This window comes from Callorhinus ursinus, unplaced genomic scaffold (assembly GCF_003265705.2).
Source record: "Callorhinus ursinus isolate GAN/ISIS: 27379988/994484 unplaced genomic scaffold, GSC_fseal_2.0 scaffold587, whole genome shotgun sequence".
In the NCBI taxonomy this organism is placed as follows: domain Eukaryota; kingdom Metazoa; phylum Chordata; class Mammalia; order Carnivora; family Otariidae; genus Callorhinus; species Callorhinus ursinus.
The window spans coordinates 1,883-21,055 of record NW_027397642.1 but is presented as its reverse complement, the minus strand read 5'-3'; the positions used below and the strand labels follow the sequence as shown (position 1 = coordinate 21,055).

Sequence of the window (19,173 nt, the reverse complement as noted above, 5' to 3'; positions counted from 1 at the left end):
TGGATTCTGAAAAACAAACTGAGGGTTCTAGAGGGGAGGAGGGTAGGCGGATGGGTTAGCCTGGTGATGGGTATTAAAGAGGGCATGTTCTGCATGGACGCACTGGGTGTTATGCACAAACAATGAATCATGGAACACTACATCACAAACTATTGGTGTAATGTATGGTGATTAACATAACAATAAAAATTTTAAAGAAAAAAATAGCATGTTTCACACCATGAAAATATCACTACTTTTGTCTTTTTGTTCCTTTATTATTTTTGCTGGGCATCAAGGGGATCTAAGGAGAGCAGGAATTTCACCAGAACCAAAGATGCTTTTTATTCTTCCTGGTTGGTCTCTCGAGGGCCACCTGCACTATTAGATCTGTTTTCCCACTCATGTCCATGTCATTCCTCTCTTTTCTCTCTGTCTTTACTGAACAGATTGCCCATGTTTATTTAAATTGACATCAGAAAATGAGCATACCAATAGGTATCCCCAAGTTTATTGTCCGTAGGAATTTCTGGGTAACACTTCTTTAGGAGAAAGTTAATGAGATCAGGCAATCTTGATGTGTATCTGCTGCTGGCCTAACTAGTGTGGCTGAGGGTTATAAAGGCATGGCAGTCGGTAGCCCAGGAGACCATTGTGTGTGTGTGTGTGTGTGTGTGCGTGTGTGTGTGTGTGTTGTGAACTGAGGGCAGTCCTCACAGTCGGGGTACTAGGGCTCACATATTCCAAAGTGACTCTTATTGACAGAGGCCAGAACTCAATCAACAGAAGTTACTGATGTGGGTGTGCATTTCAACTCATGGGACACCTTTATAACAAAATTAAGAAAGTTTTGCAAAATTAATAAAGTGAGGGATTCCTGTGTCTTGAAGTTTCAGCCATAGTGGGGTGGCTGGTTCCTTCCTCAACACGCACTGTCACTACCTCTCATCTGTCTCCTTCTTCTCCTTCCCCTTGACACCCTGGTTTTCTTTTGAGCCTTGATTTTCTGAATCAAACAGCTTCCTCAGGGCCTTAACACTAGCCGTTGCCCCTGCTGGGTGCACACTTCCTGAGATAATCTCCCTTCTTATCTCCCTCGTGGTCCTGTTCACATGTCACCTTTGCAAGTCTCATGTGGACGTCCAGGAAAAAAATAACACCCCATCAACTCTTCTTTATACCTGCTTTCTTTGTCTTCACAGCCCCTGTCATTATCTGACATGTGATTGGATTGTTAGTATTTGCTTATATTCTTTCTCTGTCATAGGATTGTAAGGACATTTTTATCAGCACACTATATTCATTGCCTATACAGTACCTAGAACACGGTCAATACTCAGTATGTATCCCTTAAAGGAATGAAAAATATTCTCAAGGAATCAAGACTCTACATTATGCTTGAGGAACAGACTGAGGTGGATACAGAATTCCTGATATGAATCGGTGCTAGGGATGCCCTAATGGGGATGAGACCACACACACATTGAAATTAATTTCCTGACTCTAAAATATATGTGGTAGCACTTTTGCTAGGTTATAAAAACACTTGTTTGTGTGAAATTAGTCATTTATTTTCCTATATCCTGGTAGTTACCTCCAACCCATGGAGCCAGTGATAGATAGATATCTATCATTATTTCAGTCCAATGACACCCCTTTCATGCTTCTGATCTCTAAAACTTTCAGAAAATTATTTGTTTTTAGACACTAGTGAGGTGATTTGTGAAAACAGTGAAAGGAATCTAATATAGATATTTATCCAATAAGATATTGTTTGCAGGCACTGAGTTTGAGCCTCTTAAATAATTCAGTTAGCTTCCCTTGGGAATTTTGTGTTGAAATCCCACATTAAATAGAGAAATTAGAGTGAATTTGGAGATATTTGGCCCCATCAGATGGTACAGAGAATTTTCCACTGCATAAATGCAAAATAGTTCTGATTTTGAGGCCTTTGAGGCCTTAAGATAGGAAAAGTAATCAATTACTAAAATTAAGTCACCCTAAAGGCTTTTTAAAAAAGACTTATTTATTCATTTGAGAGAGAAAGAGATAGAGTGAGGGAGGGGAGTGGCAGAGAGAGAAAGAGAGAAATTTAAGCAGACTCCACAGTGAGCATGGAGACTGATGTGGGGCTCGATCTTGCAACCATGAGATCTCGACCTGAGCCAAAACCTAAAGTCAGATGCTTCACTGACTGGGCCACCTGGGTACCCCATCCTAAAGTTTATTTTTTACATTAATCACTCATTCTACTTTATTTTTTTAAAAGATTTTATTTATTTATTTGAGAGAGAGAATGAGAGACAGAGAGCACGAGAGGGAAGAGGGTCAGAGGGTCAGAGGGAGAAGCAGACCCCCCGCTGAGCAGGGAGCCCAATGTGGGACTCGATCCCGGGACTCCAGGATCATGACCCGAGCTGAAGGCAGTTGCTTAACCAACTGAGCCACCCAGGCGCCCCCACTCATTCTACTTTAAATCTTTGTGTCAAAATTTCTACATTCTTTCTATTTCACATTCATGCAAACATTCCTTTTCATTACAATATTCTGCAAATTTCTCTCAAGTTTTCTTTCAACATAATAGTTGGGATTATAAAGCAGTGTGTGTATGTGTGTGTGTGAGCATGTTTATTTGAAAGAAAGACATGCATGAGTGCACACACTCACATCCATACACACACTCCTCCTTATCAAATCTTTTCTTTGGACTCAACAAAGTGTATTCAGCATTTTATTTGTTCCTCACCACTTTCATTTCAAGTTCCACATTACCTTCAGAAATAAGGAAATGGATGTCCAGGTCAATTACATTTTTAACAATAACATAAAAATGCAGATAAAACTTCCTGTGCCTCTTCTCAAGTTCTTACAAATGGACCCGTACAATAGGTATGCTTAATTCAAGTATGGCACCTTTATTTCAGTAAAATGTACAGTTAATATATGTGCAGCTTACTCTATGTAATTATGCTCTAATAAATTAGTGGGAATTTAAAATTCTAATGGTGTATGACTCATACTGGGTCAAAAGCGCCCATAGCTGAGTCACATCTGACAGGGGTGGGAGAAATGTCTTGTAACTGGGAAGAAGGCAAAGTGTCACATATGGGTATAGAAATAGCGGAATGCAATTAAGGCAATTTACATTTGGTAAATTATTTTTTTCCATAAACTGTAAGATTAACCTACATATATAAATTAAATAAATATCATCTTTTAGTTGAAGAAAGATGTGAACAACAGCTCCATACAACATCGTGGATGACCTTTAGAAATACAAGGTAGAGAATGATAAGTAGTGCAGAATAGGTCAGAACAACTCCCCACCAGACAATCTCATTTGATAATAAAAGTGTTATATAAAGACACATGTTTTCAGAATGGCTAGTTATACAGTCCTAGCGAAGAGACACAATTATAAAGACAACGAGAACTGAGAGAAATTTTAAGAGTCTACTTCTTCCCATTCTAGGCATTTGTACAGATATTTGGGGACGGAATTCATGATTACTCTATTATTGAAGTTTATCAGCAGGAGCAGGAGCTTAATAAAGTGAGGTACTTAAACAAATGCGGAAGTTGAATCCAAACAAATGGAAATTCCAGAAAATAAATAGAAGGGGCAGATTTTACTTCCACAGCCTGATTGAAGAATGGCAGTTCCTGGTTCTGAGACTGAGTCTTGCAGTCATGGGAACTTCTTCAGCCCCAGGACCACTGGTCCTTACATCACTGAACCCCAATGATTCTTTTCAGAGCCCTCTTTATGTCTCTGTTCCTCAGGCTGTAGATGAAGGGGTTCAGCATGGGCGTCACCACCGTGTACATCACCGAGGTTACTGCACTTGAGTGGGCGCTCTGGGGAGCAGCAGAGCTAAGGCACACTCCTAGGCTGGTACAAAAAAATAAGGAGACAACAGAGAGGTGAGATGCACAGGTAGAAAAAGCTTTATACTTGCCCTTAGCTAAAAAGATTCTATGAATGGAGGAAACTATTTTAGAATAAGAGTAAAGGATCCCAGAAAGGGGACCACCAGACAGCAGCATAGCTGCAAAATACATCACCATGTTATTGAGGAAGGTGTCAGAACAGGCAAGTTGGATCATCTGATTGAGTTCACAGAAAAAGTGGGGGATTTCCATCTCTGTACACAGGGAAGGACAGCCACAACACCACTGAGGTCTGTAACAAGGAATGCAAGACACTCGTGAGCCAGGACACCAGTACCAACAGTAGACAGAGCCAGGGGTTCATGATGACCATGTACTGCAGGGGGTGACAGATGGCCACAAAGCGGTCATAGGCCATCACAGCCAGAAGATAGATATCCAACCCTGAAAAGATGATGAAAAAGTACATCTGTGTGATGCAGTCTGCATAGGTGATGACTTGGCTCTGAGTCTGGATGTTCCACAGCATCTTGGGGATGGTGGTGGAGGTGAAACAGATGTCTGCAAATGACAGATTGGAGAGGAAGAAGTACATGGGGGTGGAGAGATGGGAGTCAGAGACAACAACCAGGATGATGAGCAGGTTTCCAAGCACAGTTATCAGGTACATGAAGAGGAAGAGCCCAAATATGAGGGGCTGCTGTTCCAGTCCCTCTGAAAATCCCAGAAGAAGGAATTCTGATATCCTTGTATCATTGCCTGACTGCATGTGGTTGCACTGACTATCAGGAAAGAGAAAAAAGACATCATTAATTTTTCATGAATAGCATAGCTCACATAGTTGAAATGCGACAATTTATATTTTAGAGTTAAGAAGTTAATTTTGGTATCTTGTGTAGGTACTGTCCCCCCGAAGAGATTCCCCCCTGTTCCATCTCTGATTAGGCATTTTGTCTCATTCCCCTCCTTCCCCCCCAGAGGTCATGCATTCTACTGTTTTATTGAGAATATCTTTCATGCATTCGAGGAATATGTATTGAGTATCAAACATGGTCCAGACAATGGCTAGCCATGAGTACAGGATCCTGAATACCAAAAGCCACTATTATACAATGATGGAGAAAGAACAGAGACAAATAAACATATTAATAATATATCAGAGGCTGTACCAACTTGCACTCCCACCAACAGTATAAGAGGGTTCCTCTTTCTCCACAACCTATCCAACATTTGTTGTTTCCTGCCTTGTCCATTTTTGCCATTCTAACTGGTGTACAGTGGTATCTCAATGTGGTTTTGATTTGAATTTCCCTGATGGCTAATTGTGATGAACATTTTTTTCATGTGTCTGCTAGCCATTTGTATGTCTTCTTTGGAGAAGTGTTTGTTCATGTCTTCTGCCCATTTTTTGACTTGGTTATTTCTTTTTTGGATGTTGAGTTTGAGAAGTTCTTTATAGATCTTGGATATAAGCCCTTTGTCTGTAGTGTCATTTGCAAATATCTTCTCCCATTCCGTGGGTTGACTCTTTGTTTTGTTGACTGTTTCCCTTGCTGTGCAGAAGATTTTATCTTGATGAAGTCCCAAAAGTTCATTTTTGTTTCTCTTTCCCTTGCCTTTGGAGACATGTCTTGAAAGAAGTTGCTGTGACTGACGTCAAAGAGGTTACTGCCTATGTTCTCCTCTAGGAATTTGGTAGATTCCTGTCTCACATTGAGGTCCTTTATCCATTTAGAGTTTATCTTTGTGTATGGTGTAACATGATGGTCGAGTTTCATTCTTCTGTATGTAGCTGTCCAATTTTCCCAGCACCATTTATTGAAGAGATCGTCTTTTTTTCCATTGCATATTTTTTCCTGCTTTGTCAAAGACACAGGTCACTTTGCTGTTGGTTAAACTTCAAGAAAAAGGAGTCACTCGTCCACACTATATACTTCTTGTATTTTATAATCTACTTGCAAAGGTATCCTTTAAATTGAAATAGAGCCCCTCCTGAGTACCATCTGGTGATTGAGTTTTGGTCTCTGTATTATGAGAGTCACCTTGGAATATATTAGTCTGTGAACCCTAGCTCTTGGACTCTTCTCACTCCACAAAGCACTCACACACACACATGCACAGACACACACTTAGACACATCCCAATTTATTGCTCCCTGGGCTGTGTTCTTACCATGACTCTTCATCCCCAGATCCAAGGATGAACCTGGAGTGAATGTAACTCAGGCTGGCCAGATCAATGATCACTCCCCTAAACAATGTAAAATGCTACCTGACATTCCAATTATCAAGCTTCCCATGGACAGTCATATTTCCCATATAAAATTTAAAACTTTTTATGGACAATATATGTAACCAAAAGTCAATAAATAATAGTCTATGAATTGCATTTGAAATACTGTTAACTGCAGAATAGACATAGAGTTTATGGACATATAATAATCAGGGGAATCTAATAATGAACATGGTGATCAAGTACATAAATATTTGCTCAAATTTAATAATGGTTTAAGAAAAGAACAAAAAATCTCTTGCACACTCAGCCTGTGACACAATTTAAAGATCTCTTGTGCTGATTAGGTTGGAATTTTTTTAAAAGCTAGCAAAAGAAGTTTCTCTAATTTTGCTGGCAGAAATGTGAACTGTTACAATGTTGGGAAAACAACCTAAAGGTAGCTACAAATATGAAAATACACATATTCTTCAGCTCAGAAGTTCTCAATCTTGACACTATTGACATTCTGGTCCAGTGTGTTCTCTGTGGTGGCCTGTATGTTGGGCTTTATAGGATGTTTAGAACATCCCTGGCCTCTCCTGACACCTCCCATGTGACTCTGAATTCTTCAGTGTCCCCCTGGGGAACAGTATTTCCTCCAGTGGAGAAACAGATTTTTAACATAACAATCTCCAAATATTTTTTTAATAATTTTTTTATTGTTAGGTTAATCACCATACATTACATCATTAGTTTTTGATACAATCTCCAAATATTTTTGACAATTGTTATAACAGCAATGAATTGAGAAAGAAAATGCTTTCAAAGTGTGAGTAACACAACCACATCATGAAATATTATGTAGAACCTGAAATAAAGAATCAGCATTACCCTAGTTGACTGGAGGCAAGTCCATGATGTATTACTGAGAAAGAAGAAAGAACGGAAACAGGTAGAACACAAAGACTGCCCTAAAACTAAAGAGCATTTATGATGAGCACAGGATACTACTCATCCATTTTTATTGTGTATAAATGTGTATGTGTGCATCATCTAGGAAGAGAAGTTTTAAAAACACTAAGAACTTAAGGAATAAAGATTGTCAGGAGGAATGAAATTAGGTCAAGTGCAGTGTTTTCAAAACAACTGTCTGAAACAAAATTATATGAGAATCTAAAACTAATGTATATAAAGACATAAAAGAATAATTGTGTGCTATCAAGGTGAGTCACTAATTCCAGATTTAAATTCCAAAGACTTGGAATAAAAGAATATGAGAGAATGACATTTACAACTGGGAGGAAGCACCCTCTAAGTGATAAATTTTTTCTTACATAAAGATATATGGATTAAAATGTTGCTTATGGAAGCTAAAGGCAATCTTCAGTCAAATGTAAAGAAGAGATGATGGTCAAAGATGATGCAACTTTTAGAAATGGATCTCATCACAAAGAGACAAAAGGACCCTGATGTGGAATGACAGATGTGCAAAAACAAATGAGAAATACGTATAGAGGTGATTTATTAGCACTCAGTGTACAAATTAACATTTATTTTCATTTTGTTTATTGCAAGGATTGGCAAGTGAAGAATATTAGTGACAGCTCAATTTTTCAGGATGGATAATAACTCAAAAAAGCAATATAGAGAACACCATATAATCCCATTACTAATACACAATTTTCCACATATACGTCTATACATACACAAGAGAACTCAATGCAAACAGCAAAGTTGGTAAAATAAAAACAACCCCCCCTCCATTTTCTTGTTTGAAATAATACAATAAAAAAATGGGAATAAAAAACCTCTGACTCCAGGGACGCCTGGGTGGCTCAGTCAGTTGAGTGTCTGCCTTTGGCTCAGGTCATGATCCCAGGATCCTGGGATCGAGTCCTGCATCGGGCTCCCAGCTCGGCGGGGAGCCTGCTTCTCCCTCTGCCTCTGCCTCTCTCTCTCTCTGTCTCTCATGAATAAATAAATAAAATCTTAAAAAAACAACCTCTGACTCCATTGTACAAATGCAAAGACCTGGTAAAGACAGTGTACATACAGAAAACCAATGAATAACTAATCCATAAATATGTTCAGCTCCCTGGGTAATGAAATCATTGCAAAGCAAAGCTCCTTCACATCATTTTCATTGTCAGATCATTATTTTCATATGAATACCCAGAGTAACAGGGGACACTGTGAAAAATGTATGTCTCATAAATTACTGTTGCAAGGTCATATCTGCAAGCAATAACTCAGTCTAGGTCTTTCTCATCAATATGGAAACAGAGTCTAATATACCGCATTTAAAGACAAAAAAAAATGCCCTGACTTCACTGGACATCCCTCCATCCCTAATATTCCAACTCCCTTTAACTGCAAAACTCACTGGTTGTGTTCTATTGTTACCAGAAGTACTTTATGCCTCCCACCCCCTGATGTCATTGTCAACAATCACCCATGTCCTGCTGAGCTCAATGTTCACTCCTTACTTTAACATCATCTATGAATCCATTAATCAGCTCATCAGGCAAGCAAATAAGCATAGAGATCTCTAGGTTTTGGGCCAGGCTAGTGGCTGTCAGGTGACCTCAGGTCAATGCACCTGGCTTGGATTGTGTCTGACCCTTTCCTGCAGGACCTTCTGGGCTCTGGGACTCACCTGAATGGCAACTATAAGGGAAAGATCTCCCTGTGGCAGTCTGAATTTCCTGGGTGGGGATGATGGTGACTAAACTGTCCCTACACAAACTGGCAGGAAAGAGGCTGGAGTTAATCTCCCAGCCAAGCTTAGGACTCCAGAAGCAACAATCAGGTCCCATCCAGCCCACAGTGGCACAGACAGAGGGACTGCCACACAGGAGATATTTAGAGCTTCCTCTGTCTGTTCATGAGACACATTTCCCTCCTGCTCCTCCAACCTCTAAGCACATGATTTCCCTGTGGGACACTGGTGTGGACACAAAGGAAACTTTTCCTGGAGATTGTGTGTTCCCAACAGACCAACTTATATCCAGGTGAATCCAGAGTTAATTACTCCTTCCTCGGGAACTCTGCTGCTCCCAGAGTTCAGACCTCTTGGTGCCTTATCCCAACCCTGATTTTAACTTTCCCCCAAAGTCTAGGACTGAGCAATCTGTCTGTGTTAGATCCCTTGAATCTCCAAAATGTTGACTTGTGGTGGACACAAAGTGCTGCCATCTACAAAAAAAATGTTGTTTTCCTTTTCAAAAAGGAGAACGAAGTTTCTTGTTTGTTGGTTATATAATCCTCGAGCAAGACATCCTGTAGCTTCATGACACGTTTGCCAAATGATTAGGAATCATACTTGTAAATTAAGAGTTGTCATTTGGTCCCTCATTGTGAAGCATTTCTTAATTATAAGAAATATATTTAGATTTTTTTACACTATTTTATGAGCTTGGAAAAGTAAATAGATTCTTCCCTGTAGCTTCCAGAATGAACCAAGTCTTGCAAATATTTTTAGCCCAGTGAGAGCCATTTCAGGCTTCTGATCCCCTGAATGTTAAGAACATAAATGTGTTTAAATACTAACATAGTCATTTTACATAGTAGTAGGAAATGAATATGAATATTTATCCAATAAAATTTTGCTCAGGAAACTGAGATTAAGCAATTGTAGGCAAATGTTCAGTCCTATGACAATTGGCCATGTAGCGTCTCCTTCACAAAGAATGCTTTCAGAGCCCTTTTCACGTCTTTGTTCCTCAGGCTGTAGATGAAGGGGTTCAGCATGGGTGTGACCACCGTGTTACATCACCGAGGCCACTGCACTTGAGTGGGAGCTCTGGGGAGCAGCAGAGCTAAGGTACACTCCTAGGATTGTACAGTAAAATAAGGAGACAACTGAAAGGTGAGATGCACAGGTGGAAAATGCCTTATACTTACCCATGGCTGATGATATTCCATGTATGGTGGAAACAATCTTAGAATAAGAGTAAAGGATCCCAGCAAAAGGCCCACCCCCCAGCAGGACAGCTGCAAAATACATCACCAAGTTATTAAGAAAGGTGTCAGAACAGGCAAGTTGGATCATCTGATTGAGTTCACAAAAAAAATGGGGGATTTGGAATTGTGTACAGAAAGAAAGCCGCAACATCATTAAACTTTGTAATAAGGAATTCAGGACACACGTGATCCAGGACACCAGAACCAGAAGTCCACAGAGCCGGGGATTCATGATGACCGTGTAGTACAGGGGGTCACAGATGGCCACAAACCGGTCATAGGCCATCACACTCAGCATAAAGAAGTCTGAGACAGCAAAGAGTATAAAGAAATAAATCTGTGTGACGCAGCCTGCATAGGTTATAACTTTGCTCTGTGTCTGTATATTCACCAGCATCTTGGGGACAGTGGTGGAAGTGAAACAGATGTCTACAAAGGACAGGTTGGCGAGGAAGAAGTACATGGGGGTGTGGAGGTTGGGGTCCGTGCTGACGGCCAGGATGATGAGCAGGTTTCCAAACACAGTGATCAGATACATGGAGAGGAAAAGCCCAAATAAAAAGGGTTGCAGTTCTGGGTCCTCTGATAAGCCAAGAAGAAGAAACTCTGAAATTTGTGTATCATTGCCTGGTCCCATGTGGTGGAGGTGACTTCAAGGAAAGAAGCAAATAGCATGACTAATTCTTAAACAAACAGTTATTAGTCACAGATTTCAAATGCTACTTTTTATATTTTGTAGTCTAGAAATTCATTTCAATATGTTGTGCATGGATATGGTCCCCTTCAATGAATCCCGTGTATCAGCAGAGTGATGTATTTTTCTTCCAATCCCCTTTTTTCCCAAAAAGCCATGTACACCACAGTTTTAATTTAAAAATTATTCCAAATCTCAGAAATATAAATTGAGTGTTAGCAATGTTTTAGGCATTCTACAGGCAAGGAGTATAGGGTGCTAGAGAAAAAAAAAGTCCCTATCACTCAATGATGGAGAAAGAACAGATTAACAAATAAGAAAATTAATTACATTTCTGATGGTGGCAGGTGGTATGAAGAAAAGGAAAGCAGGGATAAAGCAGAGAGTGAATAGGGCATGCTATTTTCATGGGTATGGAGGCCAATTGTGCAAAAAGGTGACATTGGAACATAGATCTCAAGTAAGAGATGGAGGCAGATCAAGGATTATGGGGGAAATGTGTGCCCAGCAGAGGGAATGGCCAGTGCAAAGGCCCCAAGGAAGGTACTTGTTTCCAATGTTCAAGTCAAGAAGCAAAGCCAGTGCTGCAAGGGGGAATGAAGAGGAGGGAAATTGAGGAGAGACACTGTCAGACATGCTGAGGAGGGAAGTGGCCTCTCTGTTACCTCTGAACCCTCAAGTCACAAGGACTTCCTTGTCCACACTGCCTCTCCCACTGTATTCATCGTGTTGCAAAGGCATCCCATGAATTGAATAAGATCCCCTTCTTAGTGGCCTCTTTTGATCGAGTTCTGGCCCCTGTGTTGTGTCATGTTGGGAGTTATGAGTCCTGGCACCCTGTTGTGGGGGCTGCTCACACACTACAGGTCACACACACAGGACACCATGGCCTCCTGGGTTGTGTTATTCCCCTGTCTGTCTCAGCCCCTCCATCCTCGTTATGCTAGGAATGTATCCAACCCAAGTAGGCCAGATCACTGATCTTTACCCTACAAAGAACAGAAATGCCAGTTCTTAAGCCTCCCATGGACAAATAATATATATAAATATTAATAAATATATACTAATAGTGTACATTTCCAAAAATGAGAAAACAGATAAACCAACACTTCACAAAAGGAAGTATACACAATACAACAAAAGTTGGGCATTTCTATATCAAACATAGAAGACTTATTTTTCCTGTATCTCCTGCATCATTATTTGGCCAATTCATTTTTGTGGGGTTTTGTAGGGGATGAGGTTAGCCCCTTGCTCCCCTTTCTTATATGGCATCTCTTATTGACATTCTTGGGCTTTGGGTATTGATCTCTCCTTTGACAAACCCAATGGGCACGCTCTAGTCCTCATGCTGGATTTTGTCCATTGTGCAAAGGTGTCCCCAGACATTGGTCTATAAATCCTGCCCGCACCATGACAATTCTATCTTTTTGTACTCAATAATTTGCTTCATATCATTCTGTCTGTGGATATCATATCACACACACATTTATGATCACACCTGATTAGATCCACACATTGAGTTTAACAATCTCAACATACTTTTTCTAGCATTGCTATAATAGCAATTTAATGATAAAGAATATGAAAGACCATCAAAAGTGTGAGTAGCTGTCACTTGTGAAATTGACATTAGCACTGAATAAATACATTAGTAACTTAATCCGGGAAACCAAAAAAACATAGGGATCACTCATTCTGGGCTAAGTTGAATCGGCTCTCAAGTGATGATGGGTCAATGTTCTTGGCTTCCATTCTCTTTGACCCTGATATCCACGGTCCACTGGGGTGTTGGACTCACCTGGCTGGGGTGTCTGACAGGAAGGTGTTGTTGTGGAAGTCTAAATTTCCCCCTGGATGACAGATGATAGGGACTAAAACTCTGTCCTCAGCCAAGGGCAGCAGGAAGGAGTGAAACATAGGCCCCGAGCCAGAATTAAGACTTGGAACAAACAGACAAGAAGCATGGCCCTTCCTGTCCAAGGTTGCCCGGGCTGACAGACTGGAGATGAGGAGGTATTTACAACTCCCTCTATCTGCTCATTAGGCACATTTCCCTCTTGTGACTCCAGCCTCTATGCACATGATTCCCAAGTGGAAAATTTCTCTGGACAGAAAGGATGTTTTCCTAATGAATCTTGGTTCCCAAAAGACTAGATTAGAGGTCACAGGAATCCAGCTTTGGGGTTTTTTTACCCCTTTTCCTTGACCTTGTTGTCATCTTGCTGTGTGAATCTCCTAGCATCTTACCTCAGCTCAAAGCTATAGTTTTTTTCCATGTCTAAAACCCAGTAACTCTCCTTGATTAGGTTTCTTTATCTTCAAAGCATTGACTTGTGTTGGGGACCCAGCCCTGCTACCTCCACATATGGTCTGTTCTTCTTCTCCATTAGGTGGAGAAGTGTGTTCTTTTGATAATAAGCCTTGGCCACTACACACATTGGCTTCAGTAGATGTTTGCTGTTACAATTAGGAATTTCTTACTTTATACAAGTTAAGAGCTGTCACATAGTCCTTTGTCATAAAATGATTGTTTATTATAACAGGTGTGTTTAGATCTTTTCATGTATTGTAACATGACCTTCACATCTCATATGTGTTGTTTTAATTTTTATAAACATCTTATCCCCGAGGAAGTACATTTATGAACTCCTTGCTTGGTGCTGCCTAGTGATCTGTTCACATTTAATATCTGAATATGTGGTGGCCTTGAGTGTCATTCTGTCAGGATGCCTCTACTTCTCAAGGTCTGGGGCAGTGGTTCTCACTGAAGGGATGCCGCTAAACACCTATAATTCAAAGGAAAGCACCCTTACAGTTTTATTATCCTGCCACAGATGTCAACCATAAACTCTGAGAAATCCATCTAGACCAGCATCTCTTCCACTTCAATGTGCTATGAATCCACATGGATCCCACTACAAATGTAGAATCTCATCAGAGCTCCCTGGGTAGCCCAGAGATTTTGCATCTCTAACAAGTTCCCAGGTGATGTTGATGTCTTGATGTTAGGAGTTACTTGGACAATTAGGTAGTCTGGGCCAGGGTCTCCAACAAGAAAATATGGAGTCAGGACAGCTAAAATAAAATACCTTTGAGATCCTGTTCTGAAGCTTAAACAGGAGCTCACTGATATATTGCTTTGCAGCCCTTGCAGAAATGACTTCTTCAAAATGTCCTAAATAAGACAATTAACCACAAAGCATTTGTCAATATTATGGGCAAGGGGCAGTTAGGCCATAAGCCCCAAGAGGACAGCAAGAAAAAGACCCATCTTTTGGATTTTTGACATAGAGTATCATGTCATCTGCAAAGAGTGAGAATTTGACTTCTTCTTTGCAGATTCAGATGTCTTTCATTTCTTTTTGTTGTCTGATTGCTGAGGCTAGTACTTCTAGTGCTGTGTTGAACAGCAGTGGTGATAGTGGACATTGATGATGTGTCCTTGATGTTAGGGGAAAAACTCTCAGTCTTTCTCCATTGAACATGATATTATCTGTGGGCTTTTCATACATGGCTTTTATGATATTGAGGTATGTTCCCTCTATCCCCACACTGTGAAGAGTTTTAATCAAGAAAGAATGCTATATATTTTTTATTATGTTCAGTTAGCCACTGCATAGTACATCATTAGTTTTTGATGTAGTGTTCAGTGATTCATTAGTTGTGAATAATACCCATTTGCATTGACATGGATGGAACTGGAGGGAATTATGCTAAGTGAAATAAGTCAAGCAGAGAAAGAAAAAAGAGAGAGATGGCAGAACCCACACATACAATAAATACCTGGAATTAAAAAGTGCATACAAATGAATTGTTCCAGAATGTGAAAAGGTATTATCAGAGCCTGGGAGGGTCCATGTCTCTCAAGAAATAAAGAATATTTTCATCTAAAAAAAAGAATGCTATATTTTGTCAAATGCTTTTTCTGCATCTATTGAGAGGATCATATGGCTCTTTTCCTTTCTTTTATTAATATAAGGATCACACTGGTTTGCAGATGTTTGACCACCCTTGCTGCCCAGGAATAAATCACACTTGGTTAGGGTGAATAATCCTTTTAATGTACTTTTGGAACCTATTGGCTAGTATCTTGGTGAGAATTTTTACATCTATGTTCATCAAGGATATTGCTCTATAATTCTCTTTGGTGGGTTCTTTGTTCAGGTTTTGGGATCAAGGTAATGATGGACTCATAGAAAGAGTTTGGAAGTTTTCCTTCCACTTCTATTTCTTGAAACTGCTTCTGAAGAATAGGTAACAGTTCTTTAGATGTTTGGTAGAATTCCCCTGGGAAGCCCTGGACTCTTGTTTGTTGGGAGACTTTTGATTATTGCTTCAATTTTCTTGCTGGTTATGGGTCTGTCCAGGCTTTCTATTTCTTCCTGTTTCAGTTTTGGTAGTTTATATGTGTTTAAGAATACATCCACCCCCAAATTCCTAAAACTCATACAGGAATTCAGCAAAGTGGCAGGATATAATATCAATTCACATAAATCAGTTGCATTTCTATACACAATGAGACAGAAGATAGAGACGTTAAGGAGTCAATCCATTTACAGTTACACCATAAACCGTAAGACACCTAGGAATAAACTTAACCAAAAAAGTAAAGAATCTATACTCAGAAAACTTTAGAACACTCATGAAAGAAATTGAGGAAGACAAAGAAATGGATAAACATTACATGTTCATGGATTAGGAGAACAATATTGTTAAAATGTCTATGCTACATAGAGCAATCTATACATTCAATGTGATCCTTACCAAAATACCATTAACTTATTTTTACTGAGCTGGAACAAATAATCCTAAAATTAGTATGGAACAAGAAAACACCCCAAATTGCCAGGGAATGTTGAAAAAGAAAGACAAACATGGGGGCATCACAATGCCTGACTTCAAGCTATATTACAAAGCTGTGATTATCATGACAGCAGGGTACCGGCAAAACAAAAACAAAAACAAAAACAGACACACAATCAATGGAACAGAATAGAGAGCCCAGAAATGGACCTTCAACTCTATGGTCAACTAATCTTCAGCAAAACAAGAAAGAATATCCAGTGGAAAAAAGACAGTCTCTTCAACAACTGGTGTTGGGAAAATTGGACAGCTACATGTAGAAGAATGAAGCTGGACCATTTTCTTATACCATACACAAAAATAGATTCTAAATGGATGAAAGACTTCCATGTGAGACAGGAATCCATCAAAATCCTAGAGGAGAACATAGGCAGTAACCTCTTTGACATCGGCCACAGCAACTTCTTTCAAGACACATCTCTAAAGGCAAGGGAAATAAAAGCAAAAATGAACTATTTGGACTTCATCAAGATAAAAAGGTTCTGCAGAGCAAAGGAAACACTCAACAAAACAAAGAGTCAACCCAAGGAATGGGAGAAGTTATTTACAAATGACACTACAGATAAAGGGCTTGTATCCAAGATCTATAAAAAAAACTTATCATATCAACACCCAAAAGACATAATCCAGTCAAGAAATGGGCAGAAGACATGAACAGACACTTCTCCAAAGAAGACATACAAATGACATACAGACACATGAAAAAATGTTCATTATCATTAGCCATCAGGAAAATACAAATCAAAACCACAATGAGATACCACCCCACACAGGTTAGAATTGCTAAAATTAATAAATCAGGAAACATCAGATGTTGGCCAGGATGCAGAGAACAGGGAACCTTCTTACACTGTTGGTGGGAATGCAAACTGGGGCAGTCACTCTAGAAAATAGTATGGAGCTTCCTCAAAAAAGTTGAAAATAGAGCTACCCTATGACCCAGCAATTGTACTACTAGGTACTTACCCCAAAGATACAAATATAGTGATCCAAAGGGGCACCTGCACCCCAATGTTTATAGCAGCAATGTCCACAATAGCCAAACTATAGAAAGAGCCCAGATGTCCACTGACAGATGAATAGATAAAGAAGATGTGGTACATATATACAATGGAATACTACTCAGCCATCAAAAAAATGAATTCTTGCCATTTGCAGTGATGTGGATGGAACTAGAAGGTATTATTCTAAGCCAAATAACTCAATCAGAGAGAGACAGTTATCATATGATCTCACTCATAGCTGGAATTTAAGAAACAGAACAGGAGCATAGAGGAAAGGAGAGAAAAATAAAACAAGATGAAATCAGAGAGGGAGACAAAACATGAGAGACTCCTAAGTATAGGAAACAAACTGAGGGTTGCTGGAGGGGCGGTGGATGGGGGTTGGGGTAACTTATTGATGGACATTAAGAAGGGTTCGTGATATAATGAGCACTGGGTTTTATAGAAGACTGATGAATCACTGAACCCTACCTCTCTAACTAATGATATATTTTATGTTAATTAATTGAATTTATATAAAATAGAATTAAAAAATAAAAATTCTAAATTCTAGTATATGCTATATGCATTCTGCTTATAATTAGATAGTACTTCAGAAAAAGATTTGGAGAGAGACAGAGAGATTGAGAGAGAGCAATTGACATTTTCCTTTCCAACTTAGAGTATTTTTAAAAATATGATTTTTTTAAAATTTTGTTTTATTATGTTAGTCACCGTACATTACATCATTAGTTTTTGATGCAGTGTTCCACGATTCATTGCGTATAACACCGTGATCCATGCAATACATGCCCTCCTTAATACCCATCACTGGGCTAACACATTCCCCACACCCCACCCCTCTAAAACCTTCAGTTTGTTTCTCAGAGTCCATAGTCTCTTATAGTTTGTCCTCCCCTCTGATTCCCCCCCCACCTTCATTTTTCCCTTCCTACTATCTTCTTTGATTCAGAGTGACCTAGGTTCAAATCCTGCTTTGGCTACTTATTAATTGTGTGGTATTAGGTAACTTAGTTAAAATTGCTGAATGTACTTCTATAATTGCAAAATTAGGAAAAGAATGTCTACCTCTGTCGGGGGTGGAGGAGGGAGAAGAGATTCAAGGACCTGTAACACTGTAAGTGCTTGATGAATGTTGCCTTCATTTTATCTCATTCTATTAATGATGTAGGCTTATTGTGGGCACAATGAGAAGAAATGAATGAACATGAATTAAAATATAGATGTTGGGGGGTCCCTGGGTGGCTCAGTCATTTAAGCATCTGACCCTTGATGTTGGCTCAAATTATGATCTCAGGGTCCTGAGATTGAGTCTTGTGTTGGGAGTGGAACCTGCTTAAGATTCTCCCTCTCCTTCTGTCATTCCCCGCCCTCCTTGTACATATGGGCCCTCTCTCTCTCTCTCAAATAAATAAATAAATAAATAAATAAATAAATAAATAAATAAATAATGTTAAAAAAAAGAAGACCATCATCACAGAGACAATAACCTAATAGGTAGACAGATACATGACCAAACCCGATTGGCATGATTCACCACACCCCAATTACTTAAGATAGTTCTGCCAAAGAGCTCATAAATACCCCTAAAGTTAGAAACTCTGGGGCCCACCCGCTTGGGCCCCCTCACTCTCTGGGAGCTTTATACTGTTGCTCAATAAACTTTGCTTTGCTGCCTACCACTCTTTGTCTGATCTACCTTTTCATTCTTCAAAGTGGTGTGACCAAGAACTGTGGGGAACTACGAGAACAGAAATCTTGTAACACTGGTATGTGGGTCACACTTTGATTAACAAAGCTGTGATAGGTATAGGGAGTTTTAGGTATTTGTCACCAAATATTGTCATTGCATGAAATTTTGAAGAAATAGTATATTCACTCATTCTTGAGACTGTAAATTCCATGTTTATTGCTTTCGTAACTGAACAGAATAATATACTTATGATAAAGACTTTGCAGTAGGCAGAAGAAGGCCCTCCCAAACATGTCCACATCCTAATGCCCAGTGCCTTTAATGTGTTATTTGTTATAGCAAAGAAGGGTTATGGTAGCAGATTGTACAGAGTTGCTAATCAGCTGCCATTAATATAAAAAGATTACTTATGATTGTCCAGGTGGGACTAAGGTAATCACAATGGTCCTCCAAATGTTGACAAGGGAGACAGAAGAGTTGGTGTCAGAGAGACTTTGAAAATGCTGCCCTGCTGGCTCTGAAGGTGGAGGAAGATCCATGAGCCCAGGAATGCAAGTGGCCAGCAAGAGAGACTGGAATTGGAAAGAAAACAGATTCTCCCTTGAGCCTCTAGAAGGAACTCAACCTTGTAGTCATCTTACCATTAGTCCAGTGAGACTCCTTCTGAGCTTCTGACTCCAGAACTATTAGAGCACATATGTGTTTGTTTTAAGCAATTAGCATTGGGATATTTTACAGCAGGAGGAATCTCATATGGATATAGTCAATAACATTATTTGAGAAAACTGACTTTAAGCCTTCCAATTCACTCATCAGCTTCCCTTGGAAAAGGGCAATTTGCACTTAAGGAAGCAAATTAAATAGAAAAG

General features: G+C 39.5%; 2 pseudogenes; both read right to left on the bottom strand.

Moving 5' to 3' along the window:
- Positions 1–3,708: 3,708 nt before the first annotated feature.
- LOC112817813 (olfactory receptor 7A17-like) lies at positions 3,709–4,639 on the bottom strand (annotated as a pseudogene).
- Positions 4,640–9,735: 5,096 nt separating this feature from the next.
- Positions 9,736–10,684, bottom strand: LOC112817895 (olfactory receptor-like protein OLF4; annotated as a pseudogene).
- Between the last annotated feature and the right edge of the window lie 8,489 nt (positions 10,685–19,173).